This window comes from Lactuca serriola, chromosome 9 (assembly GCF_051521515.1).
Source record: "Lactuca serriola cultivar US96UC23 chromosome 9, Lser_US96UC23_V15, whole genome shotgun sequence".
In the NCBI taxonomy this organism is placed as follows: domain Eukaryota; kingdom Viridiplantae; phylum Streptophyta; class Magnoliopsida; order Asterales; family Asteraceae; genus Lactuca; species Lactuca serriola.
In genome coordinates, this window is record NC_136416.1 from 186,962,530 (window position 1) to 186,978,213 (window position 15,684).

A 15,684-nucleotide genomic window follows, 5' to 3' on the forward strand; every position below is an offset into this window, starting at 1 on the left:
GGGTCCATGGACCCTACTCTGTGAACCTTCCGGTTCTAACTCTGGGAACCTTCCGGTTCTAACTCTGTAAACATGCACAACATAAATCACATAGAAATAATGCAGTACAACACATAACATACATAGCATACAAATACTCTGTCACATAACTTTGGTTACCTACTCAAGGTAAAGTATAGTGAGAAGACTCACCTGGCAAGCTGGAAGCAGATATCCTCACGCTTGCATCTCAAACTCGCTACCATCTATCACATAAGGCAAAAGCTCTCTTGAACATAACTCTCGAGACTAGACTCAATCCTCTCTTGGCACCCTCTTAAGGGTAAAAGACCGTTTTACCCCCTTCTTGGTCCAAATGTCACATTGCTGACCAAACCCTAAAAGTCAACAAAAGTCAACGGTCAAACTTTGACCCAACTCGCCGAGTGCACTCCGGTGACTCAGCGAGTACACACATGTCCACTAACTCTTTGTCCCGCTTGGTACGTCGAGTCCCTCCCTATGCTCGACGAGTCATACCAGACAGGAATCGCGGGGCCACCCCGACTCAACACGCCGAGTCTCAAGAACAACTCGGCGAGTACCGCCTTGAACTCCAGTCCTCTAACCCCCTCCTGAATCACTGAGTCATCCCCCAACTCGGCAAGTCTATTCACTAAGCAATTTACGTGAAACCCTAACCTTACTCGTCGAGTCTCAAGAACAACTCGGCGAGTTCATGCCATGCACAAACTCTACTGACCTCCTGAGGTCAGATCTGTTTCCCCAAACCATAGATCTGGCCTCCCCAAGCATGAATGTCACGTAAAGTTCGAAACTTGATGCTTATATAACCACAACAAGGCATCAAAAGGAGATTTAGTCCCAAAAATGGCAACCTAAGGCCAATAACCCTAAAATGGTCCATAAAGCTCCAAGGGTCAAGGTCTCTGGACCTTTTTGAGTCCAGATCCAACGCACAAACTCGAAGAGGGACCATTTGCTCCACATAATCACTCTCCAAAGGGGTTAGAAAACCCTACATCTAATGATCAACACCAAAACTGAAGGAGGTTCGAACCATTACCTCAAAATGATGTCTCTGAACTCTGGAACTGCTTGAATCGCACCTCCTCTTTGCTCTTGTCACCTTCTTCTTGCTAAACCAAGGGTTCAAGGATCAAAAAGTGACTTCTTCTCCCTCACAACGATTTGGCTCACTTAGGGTTCTCTCAAGGGACTGGTAGCCGCAATGGGAGGCTATAAGTGCCCTTAAATAGGCTCCAAACCCGAGGGATTAGGGTTTCATTAAACAGCGTGGACTCGCCGAGTCCACTAATGGACTCGTCGAGTCCGGACGTGAACCCGGATGAACATCCTCGACCCTACTCGGCGAGTCTTGGCTCCAACTCGCCGAGTTCCTCCTCAAACTCCAAAATAATCAAATAAAATGATATACCTGGGAAATCAGGATGTTACAATTCTCCCCCACTAGATTCAGACTTCGCCCTCGAAGTCTCACTCTGGAAACAACTCCGGATGCTGCTGACGCATCTCGCGCTCCGGCTCCCAAGTAAGCTCTGACCCCTCCGGTGTTGCCACTGGACCTGCACCAGAGGCACCTCTTTGTTCCTCAGAACCTTGATCTTTCGATACCGAATAGCCATTGGTCTCTCAACGTAGTTCAGACCCATATCCACCTGAATATCCTTTAATGGCACTACTGCCGACTCCTCGGCTATACACTTTCGCAGCTGCGACACATGGAAAGTGTCATGGATCTGACCTAGCTCTGTAGGTAGCTCCAACCGGTAGGCTACCCTGCCTACCCTCACGATCACCCGAAAAGGACCGATATATCGAGGCCCCAACTTGCCCCTCTTCCTGAATCGGATCACTCCTTCCCAAGGAGAGACGTTCAGGAGTACAAAGTCACCGACCAAAAATTCGAGCTCGGACCGGCGCCTGTCCGCATAACTCTTCTGATGACTCTGAGCGGTCAACAACCTCTGCCTGACCTGATGTATCTTCTCTGACGTCTGAAGCACGATCTCTGTAATTCCCATCACACGTTGCTCTACCTCTCCCCAGCAAATGGGGTCCGATACCCCCTTCCCTACAACAACTCAAAGGGTGGCATACTGATGCACTAATGATGGCTGTTGTTGTAGGAAAACTCTGCCAAGGGCAAATACGGGTCACAATTTCCCCCCGAAATCTAATACACACGCCCGAAACACATCCTCGAGCGTCTGAATCGCTCGCTCGCTATGAAATTTCCACAGACATCACCATGGTAAACTCTAGCTCATTTCTCATATTCATCTTCGATACCGAGCACTAGGTCAGCTTTTGGCCCCATAGCTGAACCCCCAAAGGTCACACATAACATGATCTAAAATATCTCACTAACTTCCTCCCCGTGACCACTATCACGACCCAGTGACACGCAAGTCACGAAATTCCCTTTTCCTCATAAAAAAATACAATCCAATCGAAGATCGACTAAGCTCTAACCTCTGTTGTCTGCTACGCATATTCTCCCATGCGCCTCGCTGACCCTCCCGACAGAGACGGAGACCCCCGTCTCGCCCCGGTTTAACCACTAGGCTCCATAACTCAATGCTAGGGCTACTCAAGCCTAAAACTCTTCTGCATCATGCATTTATCGGAGAACACTCCATCATCACACTCTCTTGCCGTCTAGTGGGTACTATGGCTTCTCGCAACATTACGACAGCCTCTGACTAGTGAGTACTACGGCTCCCCGTAGTATCATAACGCCAACTAACTTGTGAGTACTACGGCTCCCTGTAGTACCACGACTCCCTCCCTCTGACTTGTGAGTACTACGGCTCCCCGTAGCATCACAACACCCTCTGACTGGCGAATACTACGGCTCCCCGTAGCTTCAACCTATACTCTCATTCTCATTACGACGCCACATTATGTTCACTAACTCATGCACCGAAGACTATCATAGATAGTTACACACACACACACTTGCCCCGATATGCATTATAGACTCTGGCGGCAATCGCCATAACACAGAACCTACCTCAGCGGAGATCCACTTCCTTAAATAATCTCTCTTGATGACAATACACGGAGGGCTCCCACTGGAACCGTGGATACATGATACATCACTAGTCATACTGTTGGAATAGTGTCTAAGGCTGTAACTATATTAGTCAAGTATTTGATCCGGTTGTGCATGGTCCTTTTAGGTTGCCTTCACCATAGCAACTTGATAGGATGATTTAATAAGAGAGAGTAAATATTATTAATATATTATGGGAATAATATAATGAATAATATATTGTTATTTGATTAAATAAGTCATAGAATTAATTAGAATTAATTTGGTGACTTAAAGAGATTAATTAAATAAAGGGGTATAAACTGTCAATTGTTTGATAGTTAAACTTTAGACTGTAAATCCATTTGGATATGCTATGGACGGATTCTAAGAGGTTTAGGATAGCTAAAATCGTCCATTAGAGTTATCTAGGAATGGATTTGGATAGCCTTAAGAGAAGATTATCTGTTAGGGACTTATCTGTAATCCTTAAGGAGTCTACAAGTATAAATAGACCCCATGGCATGGAGAATTCGTGACTTAACCTAAAGTAAGGAACCTCTGGTCGAAATTCCTTCCCTCTCCTCTCTCCTAAATCATCCTCCTTGCTATTGGTGTTTGTAAGCCATCAGAGGAGTGACATTTGTGACTCTAGAAGCTCCAAGACAACAAGGTCAACAAGGAATTCAAAGGTATGATTCTAGATCTGTTTCAATATTGTTATTTAGCCTAATTAGTAATTAGAAGTCTTGGATTCAAAGCATGTTTATTAGAAAGCCTAGATCCGAGCATTAGGGTTTTGCATGCGCACATAGGAAAGTTCTTATGGCGAAAACCCATCAGTGGTATCAGAGCCTAGCTTGGTTTTCTGTAAATTGTTGCTTGATTAGCTGAAACAAACCTGCAAAATTCGATTTTTAGGTTTCTGAGTCATGGACTCGGCGAGTTCCAAGGTGGACTCGGCGAGTATGCCTGACTCGGCGAGTCCCTTTGTGCACTCGGCGAGTCCAGGCGTCAGGAATGGCCAGATTCGGGATTTCTTTGTAATTATCTTATCTAATCTTTCCATAAACTAATTAGATCAATATTAATTCGTTTTTCTGATAAATATAACTGTTATCTTGATCTAGTTAAAGGTAATTATCAACTAATTAAATATTTAATTTCCTTATATGATAATTAATTAATTATTTTGATTATTTTGGTAATTATCTTAAAAGAAATCTTGAATAAATCAAATATAGATAATTAGGACATTAATTGTTAATTGGAATTATTTGTTATTTGATCCTCCATGTTTTAAATGTTTAAAACTTGCCCTCAAGTTTTGAAATTTATATTTATGATTAAAAGTTTTAATTTAGATAACTTAAATTTCAAAACCCTAGATTTTAAAAGGTTTAAAATACAACCCTATACTAATATGATATTACTAGTATAATATATATATGTATAACTAAATGCTAGTCTTACCGTTAGTAGGCCTGATTCACGAAGCCAATCTATAAGGTGGGTATAAGGTTGCGGCCTATAAAATGGCGCTTAATGGGTGTACACTCACACCCACCGCTTGCTTGATTGGTGGAGGGTCGTTAGCCGAACGGGTAGGATAGGGCAACCTGATCCTCTCATTAAAAGTATAATAAGAAATATAAAGTAACTACACATATTTTAAAAATTTCCCAATCTTAGTTACTTTAGGAAAAGTGAATTGATGCAATCCCATGAAATTACACTTTGCACCATGCTAAGAAGTTAGTGGAGCGTGTGTGGTTTACCGGCACACTAATTGGTTCTATACGAAGGTGGCAAAGGGTGATTCATTGTATATCATAGGTCGATGGAGCATGTGTGGTTTACCGGCACATCGAATAGGTGATCGTTACAATGAAGGCACCATGTGAATTTGCATGGTTATTCACACCCGCTTTGTGATCCTCGGTATCCCAGTCACAAACAAGAGGGCATATCGGGATTTAAACATGCCATTGAATAGTTTCAATGAATCTCATCCGAACCTAGGAATTCTCAAAAAACACTTAGGACTAATAGTTTAGGTTTTTGTGATGGAGAATTAGTGAATCGTCATTCACTTACCTTCAATGTATTTGCATGTTAGATTACGGCATCCGTTTTCTAATATGTAAATGTCATTGTTGGATCCTAGCCCTAATTTTTCTTATTGGGTGATAATTAGGGATTCTTATTCTAATCTATCTTTGTCCTTTTCTAATTATAGATGTCGAACGCAAACAACGCTGCTGCTAGTTCTTTCACGTTGATGAGCCTTTGCCAAAAGGTCACCTTCGATGGAACGAACTTTAGCGAATGGATAAGATACATTCGCACCATTGCTCGCTATGAGGACAAGGAGTATGTCCTTGATGAGAAGCTCGAGAAAATTAACACCGAAATCGCTACTCCAGCCGAAATCACCGCCTTTGAAACTCACGAGCGAGATGCAACGAAGGTACATTGCATCATGATTGCTACCATGAACTCCGAATTCCAAAAGTCCTACGAGGACATGTACCCGTACGAGATGCACCAAGACTTATTGGAGAGGTACCACCAAAACGCGAGACAAGAGCGGTATGAGATTTTCACTAACATGATTTCCGCGAAGATGGGTCATGGAGAATCTCTTACCGTGCACTTGCAAAAGATGCAAAGGTATGTCGACCGCCTTCGCAAGTTAAATGTTGACTTCGGGGAAGACTTGGCGATCGACATGGTGCTTCACTCTTTGCCTCCGATGTACAACCAATTTAGGATGACCTACCACATGAACAAAGAGGAGGTCACCCTAAGCAAACTCCAAGGTCTCTTGAGAGTCGCTGAGAGCAACTTCAAGGACAAGTCTGTTGCACCTACTCCCAATCCGCCCGCTGCTCCTGTCTTGGCTATTGGTCAAGGAAAGGGAAAGAAGAGGAAAGCTTCATCGAAGAACTATCGCAAGGCGAAAGCCCGAGATGGTGCCTCTTCTAGTGGGACCAAAGTTGATCCCGCTAAGCCCTGTCCTAACTCGAAGGAGGCAGAGTGCCACCACTGCCACAAGATAGGACATTGGAAGAGAAGCTGCCCAGAGTACCTGCAAGCAATCAAAGAAGGAAAGATCAAGCCATCTTTCGCAGGTATATACACAATCAAATCTAACGATTCTAATCATGCTATTTCTTGGGTCCTTGATACCGGTTGTGGTTATCACATTTGTTCTAATGTGCAGGGACTAAGAAGAAGTAGGGATGTGGAGCAAGGAAGGATAAATCTAATCATGGGGAACAGAAGATCGTCGCCTGTGACCAAGATTGGAGTGTATTCTTTAGTGCTTAGGAATAGTTTGGTTTTAGATTTGAACAATTGTTGCTATTCGCCAGAAATGGCTAGAAACATCATTTCATTTCATGGTTTATATAGACAAGGATTTAGATTTTCTTTTAATAATGAGAATGGTTCTATTCTAGCTTATCTAAATGGTGTCTTTTACTTTGAAGCTATACCATGTAATGGAATATATGAAACTGTTATGATTGTTGATAACTTAGGAAATGATGTTTTGAATATTGATTCTTCCACTAGTATGGATAAAGCATCCTTGTGGCATTGTCGTCTTGGACATGTCAACAAGAAACGCATAGCCCAACTCCAAAAGGATGGAGTGTTGGAGTCATTCGACCTTAGGGAAGATGACACATGCGAATCTTGTTTACTTGGAAAGATGACTAAGTCACCCTTCACGAGTACATGTGAAAGGGGCGAGGGTTTATTGGACCTAATACATACAGATGTATGTGGACCATTTAAATCAACCACGAAGGATGGGAACCACTTCTACGTGACTTTTACCGATGACTATAGTAGATATGGGTATATCTACTTAATCAAGCAAAAGTCAGAAACCTTTGAAAAGTTCAAAGAGTTCAAGAATGAAGTGGAGAATCAATTGGGCAGGAAAATCAAGATGCTTCGATCCGATCGAGGAGGAGAGTACCTAAGTCTTGAATTCCACGATTATCTCAAGGAGTGTGGAATAGTTTCGCAATTGACGCCTCCTAGGACAGCGCAGTTGAATGGTGTGGCAGAAAGGCGTAATCGAACCTTATTGGATATGGTTCGCTCTATGATGAGTCGTGCTTCACTACCTATCTCTTTTTGGGGGTATGCCTTAGAGACTGCCGCCCATATCCTTAACCGAGTCCCTACCAAGAAGGTTGCCAAAACACCTCACGAGATGTGGACATGGAAAGCTCCCTCGTTGGCACATATCAAGGTTTGGGGTTGCGAGGCTTTCGTAAGACGAGATACTCACGACAATCTTGAACCTCGAAGTGAGCGATGTATTTTCATCGGCTACCCGCAGACATCCTTTGGATATCTCTTCTATAGACCGAAGGACAATGTGGTCTTCGTTGCGAGGAGAGGAGTTTTCCGAGAGCGAGAACTCATAAGCCAAGGAGACATTGGGAGGCAAATCAAGCTTGAAGAGATTCAAGAGTCGATAGATGAAGGAACCTCTACCGCTGGCACTCAACCCGAGGAGGAAACTCCGGTTGAACCGATTGACGAATCCTTACCTCTTAGACGTTCCGATAGAGTTAGAGTTCTACCCCAGTTTTATGGTTTTCATATTACTACCGAAGGGGACACATATATTAGTGATGGTACACTAATAAATCTTGATGAACCTAATAGCTATAAGGAAGCCATGGCAGGCCCGGAGTCTGCGAAATGGAAAGAGGCAATGGATAGCGAGATCCAATCCACATATGATAACCAAGTTTGGAATTTGGTTGATTATGTGCCCGGACGTAAGACCGTTGGGTGCAAATGGATCTTCAAGAAGAAGACCGACGTGGATGGAAACGTGCACACATATAAAGCGCGATTGGTTGCGAAGGGCTTTACTCAAACTCCTGGAGTTGACTATGATGAGACCTTCTCACCAGTTGCGAAGATTAAATCCATTAGAGTGATGCTAGCAATTGCCGCATTTCATGATTATGAGATTTGGCAAATGGATGTCAAGACCGCTTTCCTTAACGGGAAGTTGGCTGAGGATGTTTACATGGCTCAGCCCGAGGGGTTTGTGGATCCGAAGCATCCGAATAGAGTGTGTAAGCTTGAGAAGTCCATTTATGGACTTAAGCAAGCATCTCGCAGATGGAATCTTTGCTTCGATGAGAAAGTCAAAGAGTTTGGATTTGTACGAAGCGAAGACGAATCTTGTGTATATGTCAAAGCCAGTGGGAGTATAGTAAGCTTCCTCGTTCTATATGTCGATGACATATTACTCATAGGAAACGACATCCCGACTCTGCAGGAAGTTAAGTCCTGGCTCGGGAAGTGCTTCGCTATGAAGGACCTCGGAGAGGCTTCTTACATTTTGGGAAGAAGACATTTTGGGAATAAGGATAGTGAGAGAAAGAAGTAAGAGACTAATTGGACTTAGTCAGAACACTTACTTGGAGAAGGTACTAAAACGTTTTAGTATGGAAAACTCAAAGAAGGGAGAATTACCAATACAAAGTAATGCCAAGTTGAGTAAGACTCAAAGCCCGAGTATCGAAGCTGAGATAGCAGAAATGAGCCGAGTACCATACGCTTCCGCAGTTGGCTCAATTATGTACGCTATGACTTGTACTCGCCCTGATGTAGCCTTCGCTTTGAGCATGGTTAGCAGATATCAAGGGAATCCTGGCAAAGCACATTGGATTGCGGTGAAGAATATCCTTAAGTACCTTCGGAGGACAAAGGAATGGTTCTTAGTCCTCGGAGGGAGTGATGACTTGAAGGTGCGAGGGTATAGTGACGCCAGTTTTCAGACCGACAGGGACAATTACCGTTTGCAGTCGGGCTGGGTCTTTACCCTAAATGGAGGAGCAGTGACATGGACGAGTTCCAAGCAGGAAACCGTAGCTGATTCAACGTGCGAATCAGAGTACATTGCAGCGAGAGAAGCATCGAAGGAGGCAATATGGCTAAAGAACTTCATCGGTGATCTTGGAGTCGTACCTGCCATAAAGGAGCCCATGGAGATTTTCTGTGATAACGAAGGTGCGGTTGCCTTAACCAAGGAACCGAGGGATCATGGTAGATCAAGACATATCGACAGAAAGTATCACTTCATTAGACATCGTGTAGAAGAAGGACAACTCGTAGTGAAGAGGATATCATCAGAAGATAACCCAGCAGATCCGCTTACGAAGGGACTGAGTAGGGTTAAGCACTTGCAGCATGCTAGGAGTATTGGGCTGAAGGATGATATTAGCATAGATTAGATAGTGTTAGAAACGTGTAATAGATAAATGTAGTTAACATTTGATGATTAAATAAAGGAGTTTTATTTATGAGTAATGTTACTGTCTTATGTTAATTGTTTAACTATTGTTTCACTTTGCATGTTTTGACTTCCAGAATTGTTCAAATTGTCCACAATCGTTCATATGTTGGAAGTAGATATGAATGAAGATTGTCATGAATTGGTGTGTAGATTGTCTAAATGGTGTTAGACATAGCAAAGGGTTGCTGCAACGTTCATGAGTGCTTATGAACTAGTTTTGAGCATTGGAACAAACCCGCGCTTGCTGGAATCACCTTATGGAATAAGATATAAAAGGGTGATCGCAAGACGATAATATCATATAGTCTTAAAACCTAGATATATGGTTTGTTATTTGTTAATTGGTTGTACATTGATAATGCGAAAACGCATCAGTAAATCGGTGTTATAAAACGCATTGTTGTGTATAGTTGGTTAATAAATAAGTAAATGCATATAAGTCGAAGTTTATCTGTAACTTTTATCTAAGAAGGTAAAAGCGATATCTCGGCCGCTCGATGATTTGATTTGACTGATGTGCCGGGCCCGGTCAAAACTAAATTGATGTGTTCAATTAAGTTCTATGTCAAATAAATCAGAGATCGAGAAACCTAAATGCTTGACTAACCATTCCATAGGATTGTCAGCATGATATCTAACAGAGGACTGTACGATCCCTTATCTAAAGGACAAGATTGATTAGATCAGAGTTTGACAGCGTCTTTGAGAGCTACGATTGCAAACCGAATTGTACTTGTATAGTTACTAGACTTATCCAAGTGGGAGACTGTTGGAATAGTGTCTAAGGCTGTAACTATATTAGTCAAGTATTTGATCCGGTTGTGCATGGTCCTTTTGGGTTGCCTTCACCATAGCAACTTGATAGGATGATTTAATAAGAGAGAGTAAATATTATTAATATATTATGGGAATAATATAATGAATAATATATTGTTATTTGATTAATATAAGTCATAGAATTAATTAGAATTAATTTGGTGACTTAAAGAGATTAATTAAATAAAGGGGTATAAACTGTCAATTGTTTGATAGTTAAACTTTAGACTGTAAATCCATTTGGATATGCTATGGACGGATTCTAAGAGGTTTAGGATAGCTAAAATCGTCCATTAGAGTTATCTAGGAATGGATTTGGATAGCCTTAAGAGAAGATTATCTGATAGGGACTTATCTGTAATCCTTAAGGAGTCTACAAGTATAAATAGACCCCATGGCATGGAGAATTCGTGACTTAACCTAAATTAAGGAGCCTCTGGTCGAAATTCCTTCCCTCTCCTCTCTCCTAAATCATCCTCCTTGCTATTGGTGTTTGTAAGCCATCAGAGGAGTGACATTTGTGACTCTAGAAGCTCCAAGACAACAAGGTCAACAAGGAATTCAAAGGTATGATTCTAGATCTGTTTCAATATTGTTATTTAGCGTAATTAGTAATTAGAAGTCTTGGATTCAAAGCATGTTTATTAGAAAGCCTAGATCCGAGCATTAGGGTTTTGCATGCGCACATAGGAAAGTTCTTATGGCGAAAACCCATCACTTAAACCCAAGACTCTAAATAACTCCGAAATCGGGACGCTATACGCAGAAACCACGGAACACCCTAACAGAGCATCACAATGTCCTGCCTCTACCACTGATTCCCTTACTCCCAGCACCATACACATACAACAATACATTTCCTCTAAATCCCATAATAATTTCCTATTTCACTCAATGCGCAACTTCAGTGCATCCAAACACTGAATTGGAATACCAGGAATGCGCTAACTCTTCAGAACACACTGATGATCCTCCGAAACCCTTTCCACTACTGCTCAAAATCCAAGCAAGAATACACATCCCAGCCTGGGAGTTGGCTACTCGACAATCTTCTACCCATATTTCAACCCAGAAGTTCTCAACTGTCCATACCATCATTACGAGTCTTCCACTTGAAATGACTCTGACCACCACCAGATTCCTGACCATTGACCACCCGCAGTGGAGACACACATCCTTCTCCTAGACATATACCACATGCATTATCTTGCCCTGCACCTTTCCTTGATCACCAATGACCCTGATCTCATGAATTCAAGCCACAGGTTTCTGTATCCAACCCCTAACCGCTCTTGCACAAATCTCTGGTTCTCTCAATAAACCACCCGGTTCTCCCCCACTTAGGGTTTGAACCATCACTATCTGACACATCAACAACCTCACAAACTATTTTCACCAACAATAACTCACCTGCCCCTGGAAAGTGCTACGCAACGCCCGATAATCCCCTTTAAGGAAATCAATCGATCTCATAACTTTGAACCTCAGATGAAATCCTCAAGAACATCTCGTCACGACTGCCCCTAGTCGTTCCAAGTCTCGTACCAATCCAATACCAAAAAACTCAACTGTCCAAGAACATCACTGACTTATAGAGTGGACCATGAAATCATCATACTCCCCCACCTTGACTCATCAATCGACATTCCAACACATGGATCATCCCAAGAACAGGGACCCACTCCCATATTCAATACCCAACATAGATAGAAAAACCACTGCACTGATTAACTCGACTGGACTCCCCAGTGATACCTCTACAATACGCCCTACTATACTCAAATAGGTGTAACATGATCCTCGACTATCTTAATCCCAACTGACTATCTGCTCTTGGTAAATCACTGCCTCGCGGCACACTTGCTACCTGATACTCTGATGGAAAATCATCATCAATGACAACCTGCAGGGTTTATCCTCAAACCCAAAACTTAAGCATCATGCCTCTCATGTTCCGCACACTAACATAAATAGAACCACCCAGGTCATAGAAGGTGACATCTCCTCTATCGACTGATTGCTCAATTCAGACTGAAATTCTCCCCTCCCTCTGACTCCTTACCAAAATACTCTAAAAGGCTCTCGACCTCCCTCTCAAGGGACGCCTCTTCGAACTCAATCATGGCCCACATGCCTAAAATCCATAGCGTCTAATCTCTACCTCATCAATCGTGACCGGATAACCGGAGAACCACAAGCATCATTCACTACGAACCATGGTACTCATCCCATGACATCTCTTCTCAATATGCTCCAGTGTATGGTACCCAAACCATAACATCACTCCTCCATCTGCTCTGATGTATGGTACTCGAACCATAACATCATTCCTTCATCCGCTCCGATGTATGGTACTCGAACCATAACTTCACCCCTCGATCCGCTCCGATGTATGGTACTCGAACCATAACATCACTCCTCAATCCGCTCCGATGTACGGTACTCGAACCATAGCATCACTCCTCAATCCGCTCTGATGTATGATACTCAAACCATAATATCACTCCTCATCCGCTCATTAGAACCTTCAGAATACTCCCTGTATCAAGTATGGGTCCTCTGCTTTCAGTAGTACGGGCCCATACTACCTGACACATCTACCCTTACTTTCCACACAGACTATCCCGGAGCTCCTAAGTAGCTGCTCGACCTTCTCATTCACCAATTCCGTCGCGCGCTCGCTCCCCAGCGAAATTCTCTACTCTGCCAGCGCACTCATCTGGCTAAGGCTATCCCCTAGATTCCCACACTTCTCTTCCATCAGCTGCTGAAGAGCTCCTAATGATGCCAACCATCTACAACAGAATATTGTCAAATTCGCTTAGTAGCTGACTCCCATCATCGAGAGTTACACAAAGCACGAAGCAAGCAACATTCGAGCATCGAAGAATATATATGAATCACTCTGGGTGATAACTCCGCTTGCTCTGCTCATCCTCGAAAATACCACCGAACTCTGCAACTCTTCCCCTCGCGGGTTCTAACTATTCTTTCGCTAAGTACCACGGTACTTATCTAGGTATCTCCCCTAGATTACTCCTCTACTCAGATCCCCTAAAGGATTCCAACTAAATATTATCACTCATCACATACTCAAAAGCACATCGCATATAATAGCAATTCCTAGGCTAAGGCATCACAAATCAGGCCACTCTAGTCCTAAGATATCGAATACCTAGCCTGTCTCTAGCATGCAATAATATCTCATAAAGTGCATCATAAATATCTCATAGTACAAAAGTAAGGGTATTTTGGGAAATCACCGTTCGGGCTCTGGCTGATTATACACACTGCTCTTTCTCGCTTCCTCTTTGAACTCTTATCCGCTTTAGAAAATTATTTCTTTGAAAACTTTTCTTACTTCCTCAGTTTGAGTCCAGATTTACCCGAAGGTGCATCCGAATCCCTCAAACCAAGGCTCTGATACCAACTTGTAACACCGTAAATTTCAAAACAATTTTTCATTTAAAAATAATCGTTTAATTCTTCAAACACTTTTCTTAAAATCTCATTCATAATCGAATTACAGAACATAACTCCATTTTTCACTTGCATAATAAACCAGGATCTTCAAAACATGATTCTTTCTCTGGTGTGTACAATCAAGTCGGTGTCGTCCCGTGATCCAGAGGGAAACCTGAAACACATAACACAAAACACTATAAGCACGAAGCTTAGTGAGTTCCCCAAAATACCACATATAACACATATTAGCCACTCGAGGCTATAACTCTGTGGGTCCGTGGACCCTACTCTGTGAACCTTCCGGTTCTAACTCTGTGAACCCTTCGGTTCTAACTCTGCAAACATGCACAACATAAATCACATAGAAATAATGCAGTACAACACATAACATACATAGCATACAAATACTCTGTCACATAACTCTGGTTACCTACTCAAGGTAAAGTATAGTGAGAAGACTCACCTGGCAAGCAGGAAGCAGATATCCTCACGCTTGCATCTCGAACTCGCCACCATCTATCACATAAGGCAAAAGCTCTCTTGAACATAACTCTCGAGACTAGACTCAATCCTCTCTTGGCACCCTCTTAAGGGTACAAGACCGTTTTACCCCCTTCTTGGTCTAAAGGCCACATTGCTGACCAAACCCTAAAAGTCAACAAAAGTCAACGGTCAAACTTTGACCCAACTCGTCGAGTGCACTCCGGTGACTCGGCGGGTACACACATGTCCACTAACTCTTTGTCCCGCTTGGTACATCGAGTCCCTCCCTATGCTCAACGAGTCATACCAGACAGGAATCGTGGGGCCACCCCGACTCAACTCGCCGAGTCTCAAGAAGAACTCGGTGAGTTCCGCCTTGAACTCCAGTCCTCTAACCCCCTCCTGACTCACTGAGTCATCCCCCAACTCGGCAAGTCTATTTACTGAGCAATTTACGTGAAACCCTAACCCTACTCGCCGAGTCTCAAGAACAACTCAGTGAGTTCATGCCATGCACAAACTCTACTGACCTCCTGAGGTCAGATCTGTTTCCCCAAACCATAGATCTGGCCTCCCCAAGCATGAATGTCACGTAAAGTTGGAAACTTGATGCTTGTATAACCAGAACAAGGCATCAAAAGGAGATTTAGTCCCAAAAATGGCAACCTAAGGCCAATAATCCTAAACTGGTCCATAAAGCTCCAAGGGTCAAGGTCTCTGGACCTCTTTGAGTCCAGATCCAAGGCACAAACTCGAAGAGGGACCATTTGCTCCACATAATCACTCTCCAAAGGGGTTAGAAAACCCTAGATCTAATGATCAACACCAAAACTGAAGGAGGTTCGAACCATTACCTCAAAATGATGTCTCTGAACTGTGGAACTGCTTGAATCGCACCTCCTCTTTGCTCTTGTCACCTTCTTCTTGTTAAACCAAGGGTTCAAGGATCAAAAAGTGACTTCTTCTCCCTCACAACGATTTGGCTCACTTAGGGTTCTCTCAAGGGACTGGTAGCCGCAATGGGAGGCTACAAGTGCCCTTAAATAGGCTCCAAACCCGGGGGATTAGGGTTTCATTAAACAGCGTGGACTCGCCGAGTCCACTTATGGACTTGCCGAGTCCGGACGTGAACCCGGATGAACATCCGCGACCCTACTCGGCGAGTCTTGGCTCCAACTCGCCGAGTTCCTCCTCAAACTCCAAAATAATTAAATAAAATGATATACCTGGGAAATCAGGATGTTACAAATCAGTAGCTATATCCCCTACAATCAGTAAGAACAGAAAACAAATCTATGAATAATAAGTTGTACATTTGTGTAAACGACAAGAAACATTCTAGAAAAAAGTATGTAATCAGATACAAAAGAAGAATATTAAACACAACACACATTAATAAAAATGTGTACAATCAATAGCTATATCCCATACAATCAGTAAGAACAGGAAAAAAAACTGATAAGTTCTGCAGTTGCAATCAGATATTATGTATAAGTTATACAGCAAAATATACTAAAAAACT

General features: G+C 42.8%; 1 pseudogene; it reads right to left on the reverse strand.

Moving 5' to 3' along the window:
* LOC145076379 (zinc finger BED domain-containing protein RICESLEEPER 2-like) overlaps positions 1-15,684 on the reverse strand; it is a 53,121-nt pseudogene that overhangs the window by 2,419 nt on the left and 35,018 nt on the right.